This window comes from Entelurus aequoreus, linkage group LG19, assembly GCF_033978785.1.
Source record: "Entelurus aequoreus isolate RoL-2023_Sb linkage group LG19, RoL_Eaeq_v1.1, whole genome shotgun sequence".
NCBI lineage: Eukaryota > Metazoa > Chordata > Actinopteri > Syngnathiformes > Syngnathidae > Entelurus > Entelurus aequoreus.
Window position 1 is genome coordinate 16494609 of NC_084749.1, and position 20701 is coordinate 16515309.

General features: G+C 36.9%; 1 long non-coding RNA gene across 1 annotated transcript in view; it reads right to left on the bottom strand.

The window, feature by feature from the left end:
• Positions 1-20701, bottom strand: part of LOC133635164 (uncharacterized) — a 441774-nt gene that overhangs the window by 382865 nt on the left and 38208 nt on the right. Inside the window, exon 2 of the long non-coding RNA XR_009822026.1 lies at positions 11103-11222. This is a non-coding gene — a long non-coding RNA (uncharacterized LOC133635164). The remainder of the gene's footprint in view (positions 1-11102; positions 11223-20701) is intronic.

Consider the following 20701-nt stretch of genomic DNA (forward strand, 5'->3'; position numbering starts at 1 on the left):
ATTGTCCCACAATAAAAACATGTTTTTATTTTGGATACAAACTTACGTTTATCAATGAATAATATTGTGACTACGGCATTCATCGTCCGCAATGTATTCCAGTTTCAGTGTGCATCAAACTACTGCCGCCATAACCACAACACCAGGGGGAGCTCCACAAACCACGTTAAACCCAGATTCTGATCTAACAAAGGTCTTAACTCATTCTCCTTCTATGCCACATCAATATGGAATGCACTCCCAACAGGTGTAAAAGAAAGTGCATCTCTATCCTCCTTCAAAACCGCACTAAAAGAACACCTCCAGGCAACTACAACCCTAGACTAACACCCGCCCCCCACCACATCCCACCTCCCGGGTTGTAAATATTCAAATGTTTATACTTGTTCTTATGCTTTCTGAACTCACTATGTTCACTGCTCGCTGTACATATCCTACGAAGTGAGACCTACATTGTTACGATGTCCATTTCTCAGATGATATAATTGTTGATGACTGAAGTGCTGATATCAACCAAACCTAACCCCCCCGCCCCAACCCAAATATCCCACCCCCAGAGTGTAAATAATGTAAATCATTTAATGTATATACTCTGATGATTAACTTGTGTGATGACTGTATTATGCTGATAGTATATATTTGTACCATGAATTGATTTACGTGGACAACTTAAACAAGTTCAAAAACTTATTGGGTTGTTACCATTTAGTGGTCAATTGTACGGAAAATGTACTGTACTGTGCAATCTACTAATAAAAGTTTCAATCAATCAATCAATCAGTTGTATATACAGAAGATGCCTTCAACATAGGGTCCCCGACTCCCCAGGGGGCTTGTGAAATGTTTGATTGATTCAACTTTTTTTTTAGTATACAGTGGCACATCAATTTACGAAAAACTGGTTCTTGAACTGGGTTCGTAAATCGAAAAGCTTGTATACTGAGGAAAAGTTCTCCATAAGAAACGATGTAAATATGAAAATTGGACAAAAATCCACATTTTAGTGAACATATGTACACTTTGAACACATATATACAGTACTGTATATCAAAAAAACACAAGGGGGTAATAGCATTGGCGTTGTTAAGCCTATTTTAGGGGGGCTCAAGCCCCCCTAAAATGTTCTTAAGCCCCCCTAAATAATTTGGTGTTAAAAAAATAAAAAAAAATTAAAAAAAATATATATATATATTTTCTTTTAACAAATACATGCCGACATATTAATTATAAAGTGGCCCGAATATGAGTTTAAATAAATAATCATATAACCTGTCATTATTCACTTCATAGCGTAAGGTAGAGAGCCCCTTTAGTGCATCGGTATCCAATCCATTCCACTTGTTCATATAGAAAATGCCCACATCACTCAAAATCCAGTCCGCATTTTCTATGCGACCTTGCTTGCGGTCCTGCAGGTGTACGAAACACATTAGCACACAGCACTGCAGAACAAGAACCTTGTGTCTGCAATTGTAAATAATTTAGTTTTTAAGTTTTGTGTTTCTTGTAGAATCTATATAAAGTAATATACATTAGCCTATTGTTAAAATAATGAAAACAACATCATTAAATATATTTCTTTTATTGTATTGTTACATTAATAGCTGTTGTATTATTATAGGATGGCTTGTTAAACATTTCATAGGATTTTCAGAGGGTGGAAAAACCAAGACATTTAATATAAAACGTAAAAGGAATAAATACATGAAAAGAAAAAGAAAAAAAATTGTTAAAAGCCATCGTCCCGGGGAGCATTTAATTTCGCCCCGTGCATTTTTTTTACCGTCCCCGGGACTACATTAATCTCAAGCCCTGGAAGTTACATTTTATTGTTTGCATTATTTGTTTCAGTTGCACTCTGAAGATGGTCCCTCAGCTCTTTGACAGCTTTGGCTCTTTTTCAGATCAGCAGACTATCCATCCATCCATCCATCCATTTTCTACCGCTTATTCCCTTCGGGGTCGCGGGGGGCGCTGGAGCCTATCTCAGCTACAATCGGGCGGAAGGCGGGGTACACCCTGGACAAGTCGCCACCTCATCGCAGGGCCAACACAGACTAAGTCTTTCTTATTTACAGTATATATAAATGTTTCTCATTTCTATTCAGACTTCCATATATATTTAATTTCCTTAACGGCTTGCCATAATATATATATAAATAAATATATTATATACAAGCCAAATTATCCCGATCCAGATATTACTTTAATTCAAGTAATTAAGTAATATTTCCAGGGCTTGAATTTACAACCATTTTAGTCACATATGTGCCCAAAATGTAATCTGTGCAACTTCAAAATATTTGGGAACAAACAATTATTGTATTGTGAGCGAAAGTGGTGGCATTAGCCTCTATGTTGTGAATGAATAGCATAGAGGCTAATGCCATGACTGTCATTGTGTTTCAGTGTATCTTGAAGGATCATGCAAGTAATTGTTTCTTGTTGATGCTGTAAACAAAATGTCACTGTGCAAACCCATGTTTGTTGTTTTACTGAACACAGATTGAAACTAAACCGACTGAAATATTAATAATAACAATGAATAATTTCTAAATCTTTGTTAGCCGTTTGTGAAGTTTTGTGCTCGTGCGCTACGTTCGCTCGCATCCTGCATCTCCTGGGGGCTAAGCCCCCCCTGTCCTTAAAAGCTAGTGACGCCCCTGGGTGATAGATCAACTATCTATTTAATTTAAAACAATAACAATGGCAATCTGAACTGTCCACTGTATGCTCTGCCATGTTGAAGGCTCTAAATGTCACAACAATTTTCAATGTTGTACCTCAGTCATCAGAATTTTGCCGTAAAAATAAAATGTTGTTCTTCAATTTGAATTAATTCGCTGTGAAAACAATCATATATTTTATGGCAAAACACTGAAAACTCATTTGGCAGAATTGTACAATAAAAATGACAATGACACCGTTTTTCAATTTACAGTCATTTCCTGTAAGACAAAACAAAACAAGAAACATCGTGAACTCCATGCTAAAATTTTAGCAACTGAGCTTGCAGGTTTTTGTCTTTTTTACTATAAAATCTACATATTGTTTTCATTACAATACAGCTAGCTATTAGCGGTGAATATCTTAGTATGGCACAATAACCAGGTACTTTTAGGACCAGTTTAATTTAAACAACTTGTTATTGTATGCAAGATATATAAGTAGGTGGGTTCTTGCTCCATCTTAGAGACGATTTCCATAGAACTTTGTAGAGAGTTGGAATAGAGGCAAAGAAATTACCCTTTTGAATTTCTTTATTGGCATTTGTCATTTATTTCTTAACGGACAGAAAAGCGGCACAGATACAACACTCCTCGGCCTTGGCTAGTCTATTTTCTACTGAAAGACATTCAGAAAGTTGATAAAATAATAAATGTAATGGTGCCTGTCCCATTTGCATAGTCCTGGATTGTATATGTTGGGTTTAATATCATCTGCTCATTGGATGATATGGAGCATCTTCTTCTGACATTAATTTCATTGTAACACTTGTTTTATCGGAAGATTACATTGTTGTGGTGGACTACATAAACACCTAAAGTCCCCAGCATTCCGTGAGTGCACGTCAGCATGGAGATGCTGTTGCTTCACCAATATGGCAGACACAACGCTTCAGGCAACGCTCCAGTCAGTGTCTGCTGTCCTGGTAATTACTGGAGTGTCACAATAGAGACAGAGAGAGGAGCAGAGACAAAGCAAGGCGTCGTAAAGAAATAAGGAAGGACGTCATCAACCAAAGATGAGTCTTGAGATCAGTATCTTTCATAGGTTTTACTTATTTTATTACTGAATAGCTACTGCTTCTTAACAAATTACAATCTTGACTAGGGATGATACTCGAAACCGGTTTTCCCGGTTGTTCGATAAGAAAAGAACCGAGTCCTCGGACTCGAATCCCTTTTTGAGAACCGGTACCCGTTATCGAGACCACTATAGTAACGAAAAATAGTTGGTTCTTTATTCGAATCCCTGGGAACGAATCCCGTCCCGACCAGAAATGCCCCGTGAGACATCACAAGAAATGACGTCACGTAGCTCAGTCATTAGGCGCAGATAGGGAAAGCAGGAAAAACAATGCACCGGAAAAAGCGCTCCAAAGTGTAATAAAGTTCAAAACAAAAGGTATAATCCAATGAATAACTTTACTGAGAGATTTGAGCAGGGTAAAACACATGACGAACACTTTTACGACCAACCGGAAACATAGCAACCAGGCTAGCAACGCACCTCCTTTACGGCAGCTGTCGCAACGTTCTTAAAGCAACCGCAGCACATACATACATATATATACAACACATCTCCCTTTTTTAACTTTTGTTTTTCTTTCCTTGTAAACAAAACAAAATCACACTGAATATGTGTTGTCTGTCTAACTATAAATAATGCAGACGAGGCGTGTTGGCTGAGTTCTTGACGTTTACTTTCACAGATTGCTCATAACAGAACCTCATTTTTAGCTGCCGGGTGAGACATGGAACAACACTTTTCGGGGCTACCGCGCATGCTCGTCACTCCCGTTGCATGCTGGGTAGTGTAGTTGTTATATTCCCTAGCCTAGCTCATAACATCACATCTTTCCCCCTATAAAGAAATAATGTTAACTCAATAAAGTGTATTTCTTTTTTTAGCTTTAACTTTTCATTTTTTAGCATTGTAACCACATTTGCAAACAACTTTTCTCTTCATAGAATTTTCTTTCAATAAAGAAATAAAGTGCAAAAATGTCAAATCATCATAACAAACAGTTATGTCAAATAGCAGCAGAAGTGCACTTTTTGGAGAGCTGTATTATTTTCAGTTTTGTGCCCAAGGGAATGATTTTATTTAAATGATAAATGATAAATAACACTATATTATTATTTATACACCTATAGTGATCACAGAGACAGGTTGTTTTTGTGTTACTGTATATATTTGTTTTTCTGAAAAATGCCACTTAATATACTTTGGGTAACAACAGTCAATATTTGTTTATTTTATTTTATTTTTTTAGGGGGGTAACAGTCAATATTTATTTATTAGATTTAATTTTTTTCTTATGTAATAAAAGTGAGCTTTTGTTAAACCAAATATTGTGTGTTTTTTCCATATACAACAACCTATCTGGACTCGATAAGAGAATCGATAAGGAATCGGTTCGATAAGAGGATTCGATAATAGGCTCGAACTCGATAATTTCTTATCAAACATCATCCCTAATCTTGACACATAATTTACTTAGAATAAGAATACATATGTGATAGGCTCCAGCACCCTGCGTGACCCCGAAAGGGCCAAGCGGTAGAAAATGGATGGGTGGATATAATATAATCGCTATGTGAATCTCACAACAACTCATGATTCAATTTGATTCTGATTCTTGGGGTGACCATTTGATTCCACACAGTTCTTGATTCAAAAGTATTTTCGCAATATATTATTTGGTATAAAAATGATAATAAAACTTTTTAAACATCTTACAGGTTACAAAATGATATATGAAAATTTATACGCAGCAAGTAAGCACAGAGATGGCCTGAAAATCAATGTTTATTCTTGTCCTCAAATCTTTTGTGATGTCATTGTTACCGTTCCATATTGTACCACAGCCTTAGTTAGTGAGTTAGTTTGTCAATTCGTTAGTTAGTCAGTTTGTTAGTTCTTTAGTTCATTAGTTAGATAGTCACTCCGTTAATTTGTCCGTTAGTGTGTCCGTTGGCTCAATCGTCAGTTCGTTTGTTAGATTAGCATTTTATTTGTTCGAAAATCGATTCTGAATCGAATCGTAAACCCAAAAATCGGTTTGAAATTGAATCGTGAGTTGTAGTAAGATTTACAGTAATAACATAGACAAAGCCCAGGCTTTGAGATGTCCGATAATGGCTTTTTTGCCGATATCCGATATTCCGATATTGTCCAACTCTTAATTACCGATTCCGATATCAACTGATACCAATATATACAGTGGTGGAATTAACACATTATTATGCCTAATTCTGTTGTGATGCCCCGCTGGATGCATTAAACAATGTAACAAGGTTTTCCAAAATAAATCAACTCAAGTTATGGAAAAAAATGCCAAAATGGCACTGCCATATTTATTATTGAAGTCAAGTATTTTTTTTAACATGCCTCAAAACAGCAGCTTGGAATTTGGGACATGCTCATGAGGAGGTTGAGGTGGGCGGGGTTGGGGGGGCGGGATTGAGGTGTGGGGGGTTGGGGGGTACAGGGTAGCGGGGGGTGTATATTGTAGCGTCCCGGAAGAGTTAGTGCTGCAAGGGGTTCTGGGTATTTGTTCTGTTGTGTTTATGTTGTGTTACGGTGCGGATGTTCTCCCGAAATGTGTTTGTCATTCTTGTTTGGTGTGGGTTCACAGTGTGGCGCATATTTGTAACAGTGGTAAAGTTGTTTATACGGTCACCCTCAGTGTGACCTGTATGGCTGTTGACCAAGTATGCTTTGCATTCACTTGTGTGTGTGAAAAGCCGTAGATATTATGTGTCTGGGCCGGCACGCAAAGGCAGTGCCTTTAAGGCACGCCCTCGATATTGTTGTCTGGGTGGAAATCGGGAGAAATTCGGGAGAATGGTTACCCCGGGAGATTTTCGGGAGGGGCACTGAAATGCGGGAGTCTCCCGGGAAAATCGGGAGGGTTGGCAAGTATGACTGGAAGATGCAACTGCTCTGTACTTCTCTACGTCCGTGTACCACTCCGTACAGCAGCGTTTTAAAAAGTCATACATTTTACTTTTTGAAACCGATACCGATAATTTCCGATATAAAATTTTTTTTAAAGCATTTATTGGCCGATAATATCGGCAGTCCAATATTATCGGACATCTCTACCCAGGCTTGATCTGACTGTTGTAAATAATCACATTTACGTCATTTTCAAGTATACCAACAAATTTCGGGGTTTTACTGTATTCCAAAAGTATTGTTTTTCCCGATTTTAATAAATGAGCTGTGTTTTTATTGCTGCTCCTATGTATGTAACAGCCCATCTCCAATAAACCAATTCACCAAAAATGCCAAGTCTTACCATTTTTGGGGTTTGTTTTTCGTATCCTTTGTGTGATTACGGCATTTTGCTTGGTTTCAAATCCGCACCAACTTGTTACTTTAAAATCGCCTTCAAATGGACGACTTATTCACACCACCAAGGACTCAAGAAAACACACTTTTCAATGTAGAAACCCGAGAGAGACCGAGGCGGCCTCGACCCGGCTCATCCTGGGAACAAAGAAAAACCCTTTTATGTTGAGGGCATACACCTCAGTGCTGCCATTACCGCTCACCCCAGCTCCGTGGCACATACAGAAAGCATAAAGTGTTTATGACCCGCACGTTTGAGAGATCACACCCAGGCTTTTATTCATCACTCCGTCATGTCAAATGCCCCTATCCGCTTTCCGCATCCCGTACGTTTACGCGACTGAGGTGGTTACACAAAAATGTGCTGAAAAAGGGCGCTGACCCTGATCTTTGACCTCCGGGAAGGCTACATACAAATGTCAAGCCAATAACGAGCTTCCTTCTCAGGGCAACAAATTGCCAAGATGGGAGCAGTCGCTGACAAGCAATCCACTCTACCAGGGAGTGGTAGAAAATAAATAGGGTGAAACTGCGGGGCGAATTATGGATATTTAGACTACCATTCAAAAGTTTGGGGTCACCCAAACAATTTTGTGTTCGAGCCTTCATTTCTAAGAACAAGAATAGACTGTCGAGTTTCAGATGAAAGTTCTCTTTTTCTGGCCATTTTGAGCGTTTAATTGACCCCACAAATGTGATGCTCCAGAAACTCAATCTGCTCAAAGGAAGGTCAGTTTTGTAGCTTCTGTAACGAGCTAAACTGTTTTCAGATGTGTGAACATGATTGCACAAGGGTTTTCTAATCATCAATTAGCCTTCTGAGCCAATGAGCAAACACATTGTACCATTAGAACACTGGAGTGATAGTTGCTGGAAATGGGCCTCTATACACATATGTAGATATTGCACCAAAAACCAGACATTTGCAGCTAGAATAGTCATTTACCACATTAGCAATGTATAGAGTGTATTTCTTTAAAGTTAAGAATAGTTTAAAGTTATCTTCATTGAAAAGTACAGTGCTTTTCCTTCAAAAATAAGGACATTTCAATGTGACCCCAAACTTTTGAACGGTAGTGTATACGGATTATGATACTCCAGACATTATGAGTCAAGTATGTTTCATTGGTCAGTGGTGAATTATTTTCTAACTTTTAGCAGAAAACCTCTAAAGAAGAAACACAACTGAAATCATACAGTATGGCTTTCCACCAACATTTTGGGGAAGTTAGTTTATACTTAAAAGAAGAGATTTGTTACGCAAAAAAAAAAAAAAAAAGCATCTCAGTTGTCAGAAAAATTTAAAAATATGTTTTTTACAGTAAAAACGACAGTAGATTTTACGGTTAAAAAAAAAACTGAAGAAGTGAAGTATTTTTATATAGCGCTTTTCTCTCGAGACTCAAAGTGCTTTTACATAGTGAAACCCATTGTCTACATCTTCAAGCTCTATTTAAACCAGTGTGGGTGGCACTGGGAGCAGGTGGGCAAAGTGTCTTGCCCAAGGACACAACGGCAGAGAATCGGATGGCGGAAGCGGGGATCGAACTAGGAACTCTCAAGTTGCTAGCACGGACGCTCTACCAACCTCCACCATCTCAACCATCACAATTTACTGTAAAATTAAGTGGCACCGTTTCCCATTTGCATTAACAAAGATTTTATGGTTAAAGAATTTTATTGTAAAAATAGGTAGTACTGTTTTTTTCCATTTAGTGTAATGCAATGTAAAAACGAGTTAGATTTTTGTAACTTTATGTAATTTTTTTAAATAGCAGCTCAGTTGCCAGAATTTTGCTGTAAAAATAAAACTGGTATTGGGGCGGCGTGGCGAAGTTGGTAGAGTGGCCGTGCCAGCAATCGGAGGGTTGCTGGTTACTGGGGTTCAATCCCCACCTTCTACCATCCTAGTCACGTCCGTTGTGTCCTTGGGCAAGACACTTCACCCTTGCTCCTGATGGCTGCTGGTTAGCGCCTTGCATGGCAGCTCCCGCCATCAGTGTGTGAATGTGTGTGTGAATGGGTGAATGTGGAAATAGTGTCAAAGCGCTTTGAGTACCTTGAAGGTAGAAAAGCGCTATACAAGTATAACCCATTTATCATTTATTTATTGTTTTTCCATTTACAGTAATGCACTTAGCATCTTAGTCAGAATAATTTTACTGGCAATTAGGTGGTACCGTTTTATTTATTTCTGTACAAACAACAAACATAGAATGTATGGTAAAAAAAATAAAAAAAATGTTATTGTAAGAATAGGTAGTACTGTTTTTTTTTCCATTTAGACCAGTGCAATTTAAAAATAACGACTGTAGATTTTACGTTAAAAAAAACAAACAAACAAAAAAACCTCTCAGCTCAGTTGCAAGAATTTTACTGTAAAAATAGGTAGTACTGGTTTTTTCCATTTATTGTAATGCAGTGTAAAAACAACGACTGTAGGTTTTTGTATTTTTATTTTTTTTATTTTATTTTTTTTAAATAGCAGCTCAGTTGCCAGAATTTTCCTGTAAAAATAAAACTGGTATTGTTTTTTTATTTACAGTAATGCACTTAGCATCTTAGGCGGAAGAATTTTACTGTTAATTAGGTGGTACTGTTTTATTTATTTATGTACAAACAACAAACATATAATTTATGGTAAAAAAAAATTAAAATGGCAGCTCTGTTGCCAGAATGTTATTGTAAGAATAGGTAGTACTGGTTTTTTTCCATTTAGAGCAATGCAATTTAAAAATAACGACTGTAGATTTTCCGTAAAAATACAATTAAACAAAAAAAACCTGTCAGCTCAGTTGCCAAAATTTTACTGTAAAAATAGATAGTACTGTTTTTTTCCCATTTAGTGTAATGCAGTGTAAAAACAACGACTGTAGATTTTAGTTTGTTTTTTTTTGTATTTTTTTTTTTTATATAGCAGCTCAGTTGCCAGAATTTTGCTGTAAAAATAAAACTGGTATTGTTTTTTCATTTACAGTAATGCACTTAGCATCTTAGTCGGGAGAATTTTACTGTTAATTAGGTGGTATCGTTTAATTTATTTCTGTACAACAACAAACATAGAATGTATGGTAAAAAAAAAAAAAAATGGCAGCTTTGTTGCCAGAATGTTATTGTAAGAATAGGTAGTACTGGGTTTTTTTTCCATTTAGAGCAATACAATTTAAAAATAACGACTGTAGATTTTACGTAAAAAAACAAACAAACAAAAAAAAACTGTCAGCTCAGTTGCCAGAATTTTACTGTAAAAATAAAACTGGTATCATTTTTCCATTTACAGTAATGCACTGTAAAAACAAATGTAGACGTTACGGTTAAAAATTGAATCTTAGTCGGAAGAACTTTACGGTCAATTAGGTGGTACCGTTTTATTTATTTCTGTACAAACAACAAACATAGAATTTATGGTAAAAAAAAAAAAAAAAAATGGTAGCTTAGTTGCCAGAATTTTATTGTAAGAATGTCTGTCTATCTGTGTTGGCCCTGCGATGAGATGGCGACTTGTTTAAGGTGTACGCCGCCTTCCGCCCGAATGCAGCTGAGGTAGGCTCCAGCATCCCCCGTGACCCCGAAAGGGACAAGCGGTAGAAAATGGATGGATGGAATAGGTAGTACTGTTTTTTTTTTCATTTAGAGTAATGAAATGTAAAAATTACGACTGTAGATTTTACGTAAAAAAAACAAAAACAAATTTTGCTGTAAAAATAAAACTGGTATCGTTTTTCCATTTACAGTATTGCAGTGTAAAAACGACTGTAGATTTTAGGGTTAAAAAATGGCGTCTAAGTCGGAATCATTTTTTTAAAATTGTAAAACAAAACAAAACAAAAAAACTGACCTCTCAGTCGGCAGAATTTTACAGTAAAAATAAAAGTGCGACTGAATTTCCATTGTAAAAACAACCACCTTATTGTTTACAGTAAAACAAAAGGTAGTTCATTAGCCAGACTTTTACGTATACTTTTTCAAATGTTCTTGTAATCAGACCGTATTTTCGGTATATTAGATGGAATTTTTACCTGACATGTTTCGACTGTCATCTGCAGTCTTCTTCAGAAGGGTCACCTGGCCAACTGTGACGTGTCGCCTGTCAGCAGTTCTTGTAGGCAACGCCAACCAGGCAGGCCTGTCAAGTTTACCTGGTGAATGAATTAGACATAATGAACCTTTTTGAGCAGAATTTTACGGTTCAAAATAAAAGCGGTACAATTTTACAATGAAAGCAACTTGGTGTAAAAACCACACTAAATTTTGAAACTACATTTTACTGTAACATTTCCAGATTTCTTGTACAAGGTCGCCATCATCTTCTGAATTGTGTATTAAACCTGGTTGACAGCAACAATGGTCAGCATTTAGCAGCCACTTCCTGTATAGTGCAGTGTTTCCCACACATTAATTTATTTGTGGTGGCCCGCCACGAAAGAATTACGTCCACCACAAATAAAAATTTTTTAAAAAATATTTTTTTTTTTTGGTCCTGTCCAGCTTCTCAGGCAAATCATATAGTTGATGTAGATGCCCATATAGGCTGTTCAGATTTACTTTACAAAAGAGAAGTGTAGGATACTTCTCTTGTTGCCTCATTTGTATTTGACCACTACTGTTTTCTGTTTATTTGTTACTGACTGTGGCAGAACACCTCTGCCTCTGTTTCACTTTATGTTGCTGGTAAATAATATGGTTGTAGTAGTAGGCTAAAGTTAAATTATTTAGTATGCACTAATTAAAGGGGCAGAGCTTTAAGAGACATTTTAGCTTTTATATTTTTATAAGATATATTTTTTGTAAGAACCACAATTAATAAATATATTTCAGTGAATAACTTATTGTTTAAATCTGTATATAAATATGTACATCAAGTGTTGTAATTACATTGTAAAATGGATGGATGGATGGACGTTTAAAACAAAACTGTTATTATTAATTAGTAAGTAGCCTTTTTAGAGAAAATCATATCATTGTAGTAAATTGTGCAAATTACTCGATGATGTCATGGTGACCACGCCCATAGCCACGCCCCACCGCCACAGGTATCTTGGCAGTTTATGGGAAACACTGTAGTGACAGGCTAACCTCCTCCAAACTCTGAGGACAAAGCTACGAACAACGGGAGACCGGGCTTTCTGCTCCGCCGCTCCCAGTCTGTGGAACGCTCTCCCTGACCACCTGAGGGCACCACAGACTGAGGATGCTTTTAAAAAAGGCTTAAAAACCTTTCTTTTTAAAAAAGCCTTTTTTTTAGATATATGCATACTAGTTCTAGCTATTAGGCTGTTCTAGTTTTTATTTTTTTTAATTTTTATTATCGTATTTTTCGGCGTAAAAGTCACTCCGGAGTATAAGTCGCACCGGCCGAAAATGCATAATAAAGAAGGAAAAAAACATATATAAGTAGCACTGGAGTATAAGTCGCATTTTTTGGGGAAATTTATTTGATAAAACCCAACACCAAGATTAGACATTTGAAAGGCAATTTAAAATAAATAAAGAATAGTGAACAACAGGCTGAATAAGTGTACGTTATATGACGCATAAATAACCAACTGAGAACGTGCCTGGTATGTTAACGTAACATAATATGGTAAGAGTCATTCAAATAACTATAACATATAGAACATGCTATACGTTTACCAAACAATCTGTCACTCTTAATCGCTAAATCCGATTAAATCTTATACGTCTAGTCTCTTACGTGAATGAGCTAAATAATATTATTTTATATTTTACGGTAATGTGTTAATAATTTCACACAAGTTGCTCCGGCCAAACTATGAAAAAAACTGCGACTTATAGTCCAAGAAATACAGTATATTTTTATTTTTTAAATTTTTTTAATACACTGTAGCACTTTGAGGTTGTTTACTCAATGTAAAGTGCTTTTTACAAATAAAATATATTATTATTATTATTAGTGAATACAGAACACGTTTTTGTTGTATTTTCCTCTACAACTTGAAGTTTGTGTAACCTAATGGCTGATCATGCATATCAGTCTTGACAATTTCAGTGCATCCCGCATATTACTGCGAAAAGGTCCAACACAATTATTGTTTCCCTTTTGCATTTTCCCGTTGACACTTATCAGGTGTCTTTGCGACCGCGATGAGTGGATTATCGTCTTTAACAGAGCGCAGAGGCTGGTGAAAGGTCGCATGATTGAGGAAGCCAACGCTCCATCATGAAGTCGTTATGTTGAACTAATTGCAAGTGTGCAGAACCGATAGGATTTAGCTCAACTCCAATGCTGCCAAGTAAACCTACATGCACAGACAATAAGACACAGTGTTTAATGCAACCAACAAGAAAATAACCATTTGCAATCAAGGCCACTAATAAGCAGGTCCAATCACTTTGTCAGTTTGTAAAGTGTTTTGTAAATTCGCTATTTTCACTGAATATTCCCTTTGCCAAACTGTTTTGTGTCAGCATGAATACATCTTTTCACTTTATAATGCTCAGGTGAAGTATGTTTTATATTTCAGGGAACCCAATCAATGTGTTTTAAAATGTTCACATATCACGTATCACCTTTTACATTCATTATTTTATACACACATATTTGCTTTTGTTTGGTTTTACCCTGTAAAGCGTCTTTGACTTTATGAAAATTGCTATTTAGATAAAATGTGTTATATTTATTAATATTCATAAAAAAATATTGGCTATCTATGCTGTACAACCATTCCATTTTTAAACTTTTGACATCCAGAAATCAATGTGGCATTCATACACCAAACTTTCAGTGTATTACTCATATACACAGTGGAACTTCCATAAAGGTAAACCACAATGATCTGGAAGCATAAGGCTCTAAATCAGTGATTCTCACACTGTGGTACGCCAAAGAATCACTTGATTAAAGTACAGTGTGTTTGTTTCGTATATATAAACACAGTGTTACTGTTTAAACGTTGTGTAACGTTAAAGTGGCCAGAAATCACAAATATACTTAAATAAAATAAAATAAATAAAAACATCGACCTTGTTTTTAATGATAACTTAGGTATGCTATGCTACTGTATATTAATGTTGGTCATTATGGAGGTACTTGGAGAGCCAAGGCTTTTCTGAGGTGGTACTTGGACTAAATAATAATAATAAAATAAAATAAAAAGTAATACTGATAAATGCAATGCTAATTAACAACAGCAACAAAAATAAAAATAATAACAACAATAACAATATTATTAATAATAATAATAAACACTATTAATTATAATGACAACAATTACACTATTAATAACAACATTAATATTATCATCATTATTATTATGTTTTATACATACTATAATTACAATAATATTTTATCTTATTTTATAAAAAACAACAATAACAACAATAATAGTAATAACAACAATAAGACTGATAAATACAACATAATCACTGACAATAATAACAATAATAATAATAATACAGATAAACAAAATATAGTTCACTGATAATAATAGTAATTATTATTATAATTACACTATTAATAATAATAACTAGATGGTTTTATCCCATTAGGGACATTTTCTAACAGTTTCGTAAGTCATTTTGCTAACTCACTAACCAACAAACCAATCAACTATCTAACTGTCGGACAGACAAACCAAAGGCAACAGTTATGTACAACAACCACAAAAAAAATAGTGATAATAAATAACAATAAAATAACAACAACACTATGATTGTTATTATGCTATTAAGAAGATGTGATAACATGAGAACACGACAAGTGTTGCCCAGTCATCCCACACAATGATGCCAAAACGCACGGTGAAAAAGTGTAATAATAATAACAGTGTTAATAATAATAAAATAACAACGCTATTATTATTAACTATGGACTGGACTCTCACTATTATGTTAGATCCACTATGGACTGGACTCTCATTATTATGTTGGATCCACTATGGACTGGACTCTCACTATTATGTTAGATCCACTATGGACTGGACTCTCACAATATTATGCTAGATCCACTCGACGTCCATTGCACCGGTCCCCACATCTGCGGTCCCCTCCAAGGTTTCTCATTGTTATCCCATTGGGTTGAGTTTTTTCTTGCCCTGATGTGGGATCTGAGCCGAGGATGTCGTTGTGGCTTGTGCAGCCCTTTGAGACACTCGTGATTTAGGGCTATATAAGTAAACATTGATTGATTGATTGATATTATTATTATTAATATTTATCATGATCTTATTTCAAAAATAGCTCTTACTCAGAGTGTGCAGGTGTACCCCAGGAAGTGTTGAAGGAGTTATGGCAGTATTTTCTCTCGCTTCCAGATGTGAATGTATTTTCCCACCCACGTGTTTAGCCAAATATGAACACATACGCATCACAAACACATCTTTCAAACACACAGCCTCCATATGAAGCATAGAGGGAAGTCTCAGGTCGACACTTTGTCTTCTGTAAACTGCCTTTTTGTGTTTTTCCAGCTTCATCTTCATGCTGGTTTGGATTGGAGGTATCTGCTTATTGCCGGCCAAAAGCTGCTCCAAACGACTTTCAGGCTAATCCTAGCCACCGACAACGTGGAGAACTGGTCTCAGTTAAAAGAGTACTTTTACACGATCTTCCGAGTGCGCAGATGGAAGCAGTTTGTGTGGCTCCAAATTGCGTAATGTTTTAATACATGAAATGACTCTGTATCACTGCGGTATGTTGGCACTGTTCAGGCACATCCAGGACAATTTGCGTGCATCCAGATCTTTGCCTCCGACACCGAGGATGCAGCGACACTCACGTCGCCGCGCTTTCATGTGGCCAAGCATCACTTTTGTCCTCAAGTGCATTCTCTCCAAACGGCCTTTGTGGTTTATGTTAAATAAAGGCTCGACTTGGCCCGCTGTCAGCCGCTTCGGCTTCTTTGTTTCGGAGGGACGTGCTTTCGGGCGGGAGCATTGTGTCGGCATCAGTAACCACTTGCAGTGCTCACTAATGAACAGTAATCCCCCGCACCCTCCTCGCTATTATAATTGGCTAACATTGGAGTGCAAAGCCAACTTAACAACGGATCTTGTGGGGAGAAAAAAAAACTGAACTGGTGATTGCTTTAATCCCAGCGTGCTTCAAAACTGCTCGGAGATAAAATATTATTAACTAATTTCACGACAAGACTGGGGCCAATTTCCAGCAGCCCAGTTATTAAAAGTGCAACATTTATCTTCGGGCTTCTATTGTGTGTTCTACTTACCAAAGGTAAATTGAAATAAAAAGCCTCCGCAGTATAATTGCTCCTAAAGACAATGTGAGAATGTATTTATCTTTTTTTTATGGAGGTTGTGTTTTTAACACGCTTGTTTGTTACGACAATCCAACAAAAGTACTCGTGATCGTGGACATTTGTTGTTTTACATAGTCTTGTCCCAGACATTAAAGGCCTACTGAAATGACTTTTTTTTATTTAAACGGGGATAGCAGATCCATTCTATGTGTCATACTTGATCATTTCGCGATATTGCCATATTTTTGCTGAAAGGATTTAGTAGAGAACATCGACGATAAAGTTCGCAACTTTTGGTCGCTGATAAAAAAAGCCTTGCCTGTACCGGAAGTAGCGTGACGTCACAGGTTGAAGGGTTCCTCACATTTCCCCATTGTTTACACCAGCAGCGAGAGCGATTCGGACCGTGAAAAACAACGATTACCTCATTAATTTAAGCGAGGATGAAAGATTTGTGGATGAGGAACGTGAGAGTGAAGGACTAGAGTGCAGTGCAGGACGCATCTTTTTTCGCTCTGACCGTAACTTAGGTACAAGCTGGCTCATTGGATTCCACACTCTCTCCATTTTCTATTGTGGATCACGGATTTGTATTTTAAACCACCTCGGATACTATATCCTCTTGAAAATGAGAGTCGAGAACGTGAAATGGACATTCACAGTGACTTTTATCTCCACGACAATACATCGGCGAAGCTCTTTAGCTACGGAGCTAACGTGATAGCATCGTGCTTAAATGCAGATAGAAACAAAAGAAATAAACCCCTGACTGGAAGGATAGACAGAAAATCAACAATACTATTAAACCATGAACATGTAAATACACGGTTAATGCTTTCGAGGCTGGCGAAGCTTAACAATGCTGTTGCTAACGACGCCATTGAAGCTAACTTAGCAACGGGACCTCACAGAGCTATGCTAAAAACATTAGCTATCCACCTACGCCAGCCCTCATCTGCTCATCAACACCCGTGCTCACCTGCGTTCCAGCGATCGACGGAGCGACGAAAGACTTCACCCGGTCATAGATGCGGTCAGCGGCCCGGAGACGGAGGAAGTCAAGGTGAGGTCGGCGGCTAGCGCGTCTGCTATCCATCTCAAAGTCCTCCTGGTTGTGTTGCTGTAGTCCGCCGCTAATACTCCGATCCCACCTACAACTTTCTTCTTTGCAGTCTTCATTGTTCATTAAACAAATTGCAAAAGATTCACCAACACAGATGTCCAGAATACTGTGGAATTTTGTATTGGATTCAATGGGGTCCGAATACTTCCGTTTCAACCATTGACGTCACGCGCATACGTCATCATACATAGACGTTTTCAACCGGAAGTTTAGCGGGAAATTTAAAATTGCACTTTATAAGTTAACCCGGCCGTATTGGCATGTGTTGCAATGTTAAGATTTCATCATTGATATATAAACTATCAGACTGCGTGGCCGGTAGTAGTGGGTTTCAGTAGGCCTTTAAGGGACTATAAGGGAATATAACATATATATATATATATATATATATATATATATATATATATATATATATATATATATATATATATATATATATATATATATATATATATATATATATATATATATATATATAAAGTACAGGCCAAAAGTTTGGACACACCTTCTCTTCAATGCGTTTTCTTTATTTTCATGACTACTTAATTTGTAGATTGTCACTGAAGGCATCAAAACTATGACACCTGTGAAGTAAAAACCCTTCCAGGTGACTACCTCTTGAAGCTCATCGAGAGAATGCCAAGAGTGTGCAAAGCAGTAATCAGAGCAAACGGTGGCTATTTTGAAGAAACTAGAATATGAAACATGTTTTCAGTTATTTCACCTTTTTTTGTTAAGTGCATGACTCCACATGTGTTTGTGGTGGAATTTCTGACCTTTGAACTATATTTCATGTCTATCAAGAATGTCTGCTCGATTCATTCTTTTCTATTCTAAACCAGTGAAGGGCCAGATATAGGCCAAAGTTGAATATGGAGTTGGGCCGACCATTCTACAAAATGTTTTGATTGTCTAAGCATGACTAAGGGATTCAAGGATATTGCGGAACAAACAGGTCGAAAACAACAAGACCTTGAGGCATGGGGAAACAGATAAAATGGCCAAGTGACAAGGGCTATGAGAGATTGCTTGATTCTTGTGTCCTCCGGAGGACGTTTGTTTGTCTGCATGGGCAGCTCAATCCAATTTTGTACTTTTGATTATTGGTAAATAAACCTTTTGTACTAAACTCACTTTTGTTGCAGTTTAAGCTTCGGACAATCCACTACATGTTCATTCATAGTTTTGATGCCTTCAATGACAATCTACAATGTAAATAGTCATGAAAATAAAGAAAACCCATTGAATGAGGTTTGATTGTTTTGGTCTCGTCTAGTGGCCAATTTGTATCCCTGAAAATGTTTTATTTAGAGCGAAATTATATAAAATATGCTTTGTTACTGATAACACAAAGCTAAGTAATGGATGTTGTGTTCAGATAGTTTAGCATATATTGATTGACCTATATTGTATTGGTTTAGGTGTCTTTAATGTACAAAATGTATCAAATTGGCCCCAGCATTCTTCATTTTATATTGAAGCGGCTCTCGCTGGAAATTTTTTTATAATATTATGAAAATAATCAATTAACGCAATCCTGGCACACAAAACAATCAATTTACTAACTAATAAGGTACAGGTATTGTTTTATTTTACCAGTGTAACAAGTTTGTAGTTGATGTTTAGATGTTATTAGATGTTTTGGTTTTTTTTCCAGCTTCCTGCCGAGCTGGTTCAATTATAAGGAAAATTCATCAGCGGTGAGACAATTATGCAGAGCCCCGAGCCAAATGAAAAGTGACACTTATGAAATAGCTGAAAAGTCACGGGCGTGCAGAGATGATTGGCAGCAGCAAATGATGTCGCGTTTGCATTTTATTTCAAATTACGGTGAGAAATCCTCTCATCTGAACGGCTTAAGCTTCCCAGTGGATTCAATTTCGGGTTAGCTAATAGATGGATTCAATCAAAATATAAAAAAAATATTCCTAGCAAATAGAAATGTTGTTTTTTTAAGCTATTGCAGCGAGGTCATTGCTACTGATTTAAAAGCAAATCAGGATGTTATAGAGATATTGTTAAATGATGTCTTTAATTTAAAGCCCGCCACTATCTCAACATGTCCGTGGAAGCCTAATTGATACATATTATTTTTTGCATTGTGTTTAAATTGATTATGCGGCAATTACATATTTAGTATTTGCTTATCGCAGCAGTTCCAAGCCAACAGTCTCTTTGACTCCGACAAACCCGGCGCTTGTTTTTTTTTCCGCGCTCCTGCCAGAAGGCTGATAATTAGCTCTCTCATTGGCTCTGGAAGCTCATTAATAGCTCGTCACCCTCCAGCGAGACAGCGTGTCATCGATTCGACGCTCGCCCAGGGTGTAACCACGGAGACCTGCAGCATTTCTCCGCTCGCCGCCGCCGCCTCCCCGGCTGGACGTTAATGAGACAGCAAAAGGCAGGAGGATTTTTTTTTTGCTGACTATCCCTCTTTGTTCAGGCGTAGGGAGTCGTTTAATTGTTCATTTAACCCACTTCACACTCTGTGAGCACATGCATCTGGAGGGAAAAAAATGGGCATTTGAGGGGGAAACGTGTGAGGCTGGAAGGTTGACATTTGCTTTAAGAATAGATTTACAATCGTGCAGACGGACCAGAATGTTTATTTTGTCTTGATCTGCGGTCTTTTTTCATCACATTTTTAAGTACAGACCAAAATCAAATCAAATGTAATGCTTTACTTGCAAAAAATCTATTATTGAAGTACAATTTTAAAAACAGTAGAGGCTTCCATTTTTTTTGTCAACAGTGAAATCCTAAAATACCAAAAATGTTTGATTGATTGATTGATTGAAACTTTTATTAGTAGATTGCACAGTACAGTACATATTCCGTACAATTGACCACTAAATGGTAACACCCGAATACGTTTTTCAACTTGTTTAAGTCGGGGTCCACGTTAATCAATTCATGGTTTCCCTAATCATTTCAACTATAAATTAAAGCTGCAAACTGCGTTGGTCGGGCCCGCATATTTGGCAGGTGCTAGTTGTTGAAGGATGTCAATCTATGAAAAGTAGGTCTATATGAGACCTACATAGAGGTTTTTGTTTCATGTCTCTAAGACGTTCCTACCGGAAGTTACAAGCAGTTTTGTCTGTGTTTTCCTACGAGGAGCAGTTTTGTCTGCGTTTTATTCCTAGGGGGCGCTAGAGCGCAATTTTGAGTTTTGGGGTTCGGTTTTTTTATTAGATCGCAATTTCCGCCAGTCCTGATGTGTGTAAAAAGTTTGGTGAGTTTTGAAGTATTTTAAGGGGGTCAAATTACAGCTCAAA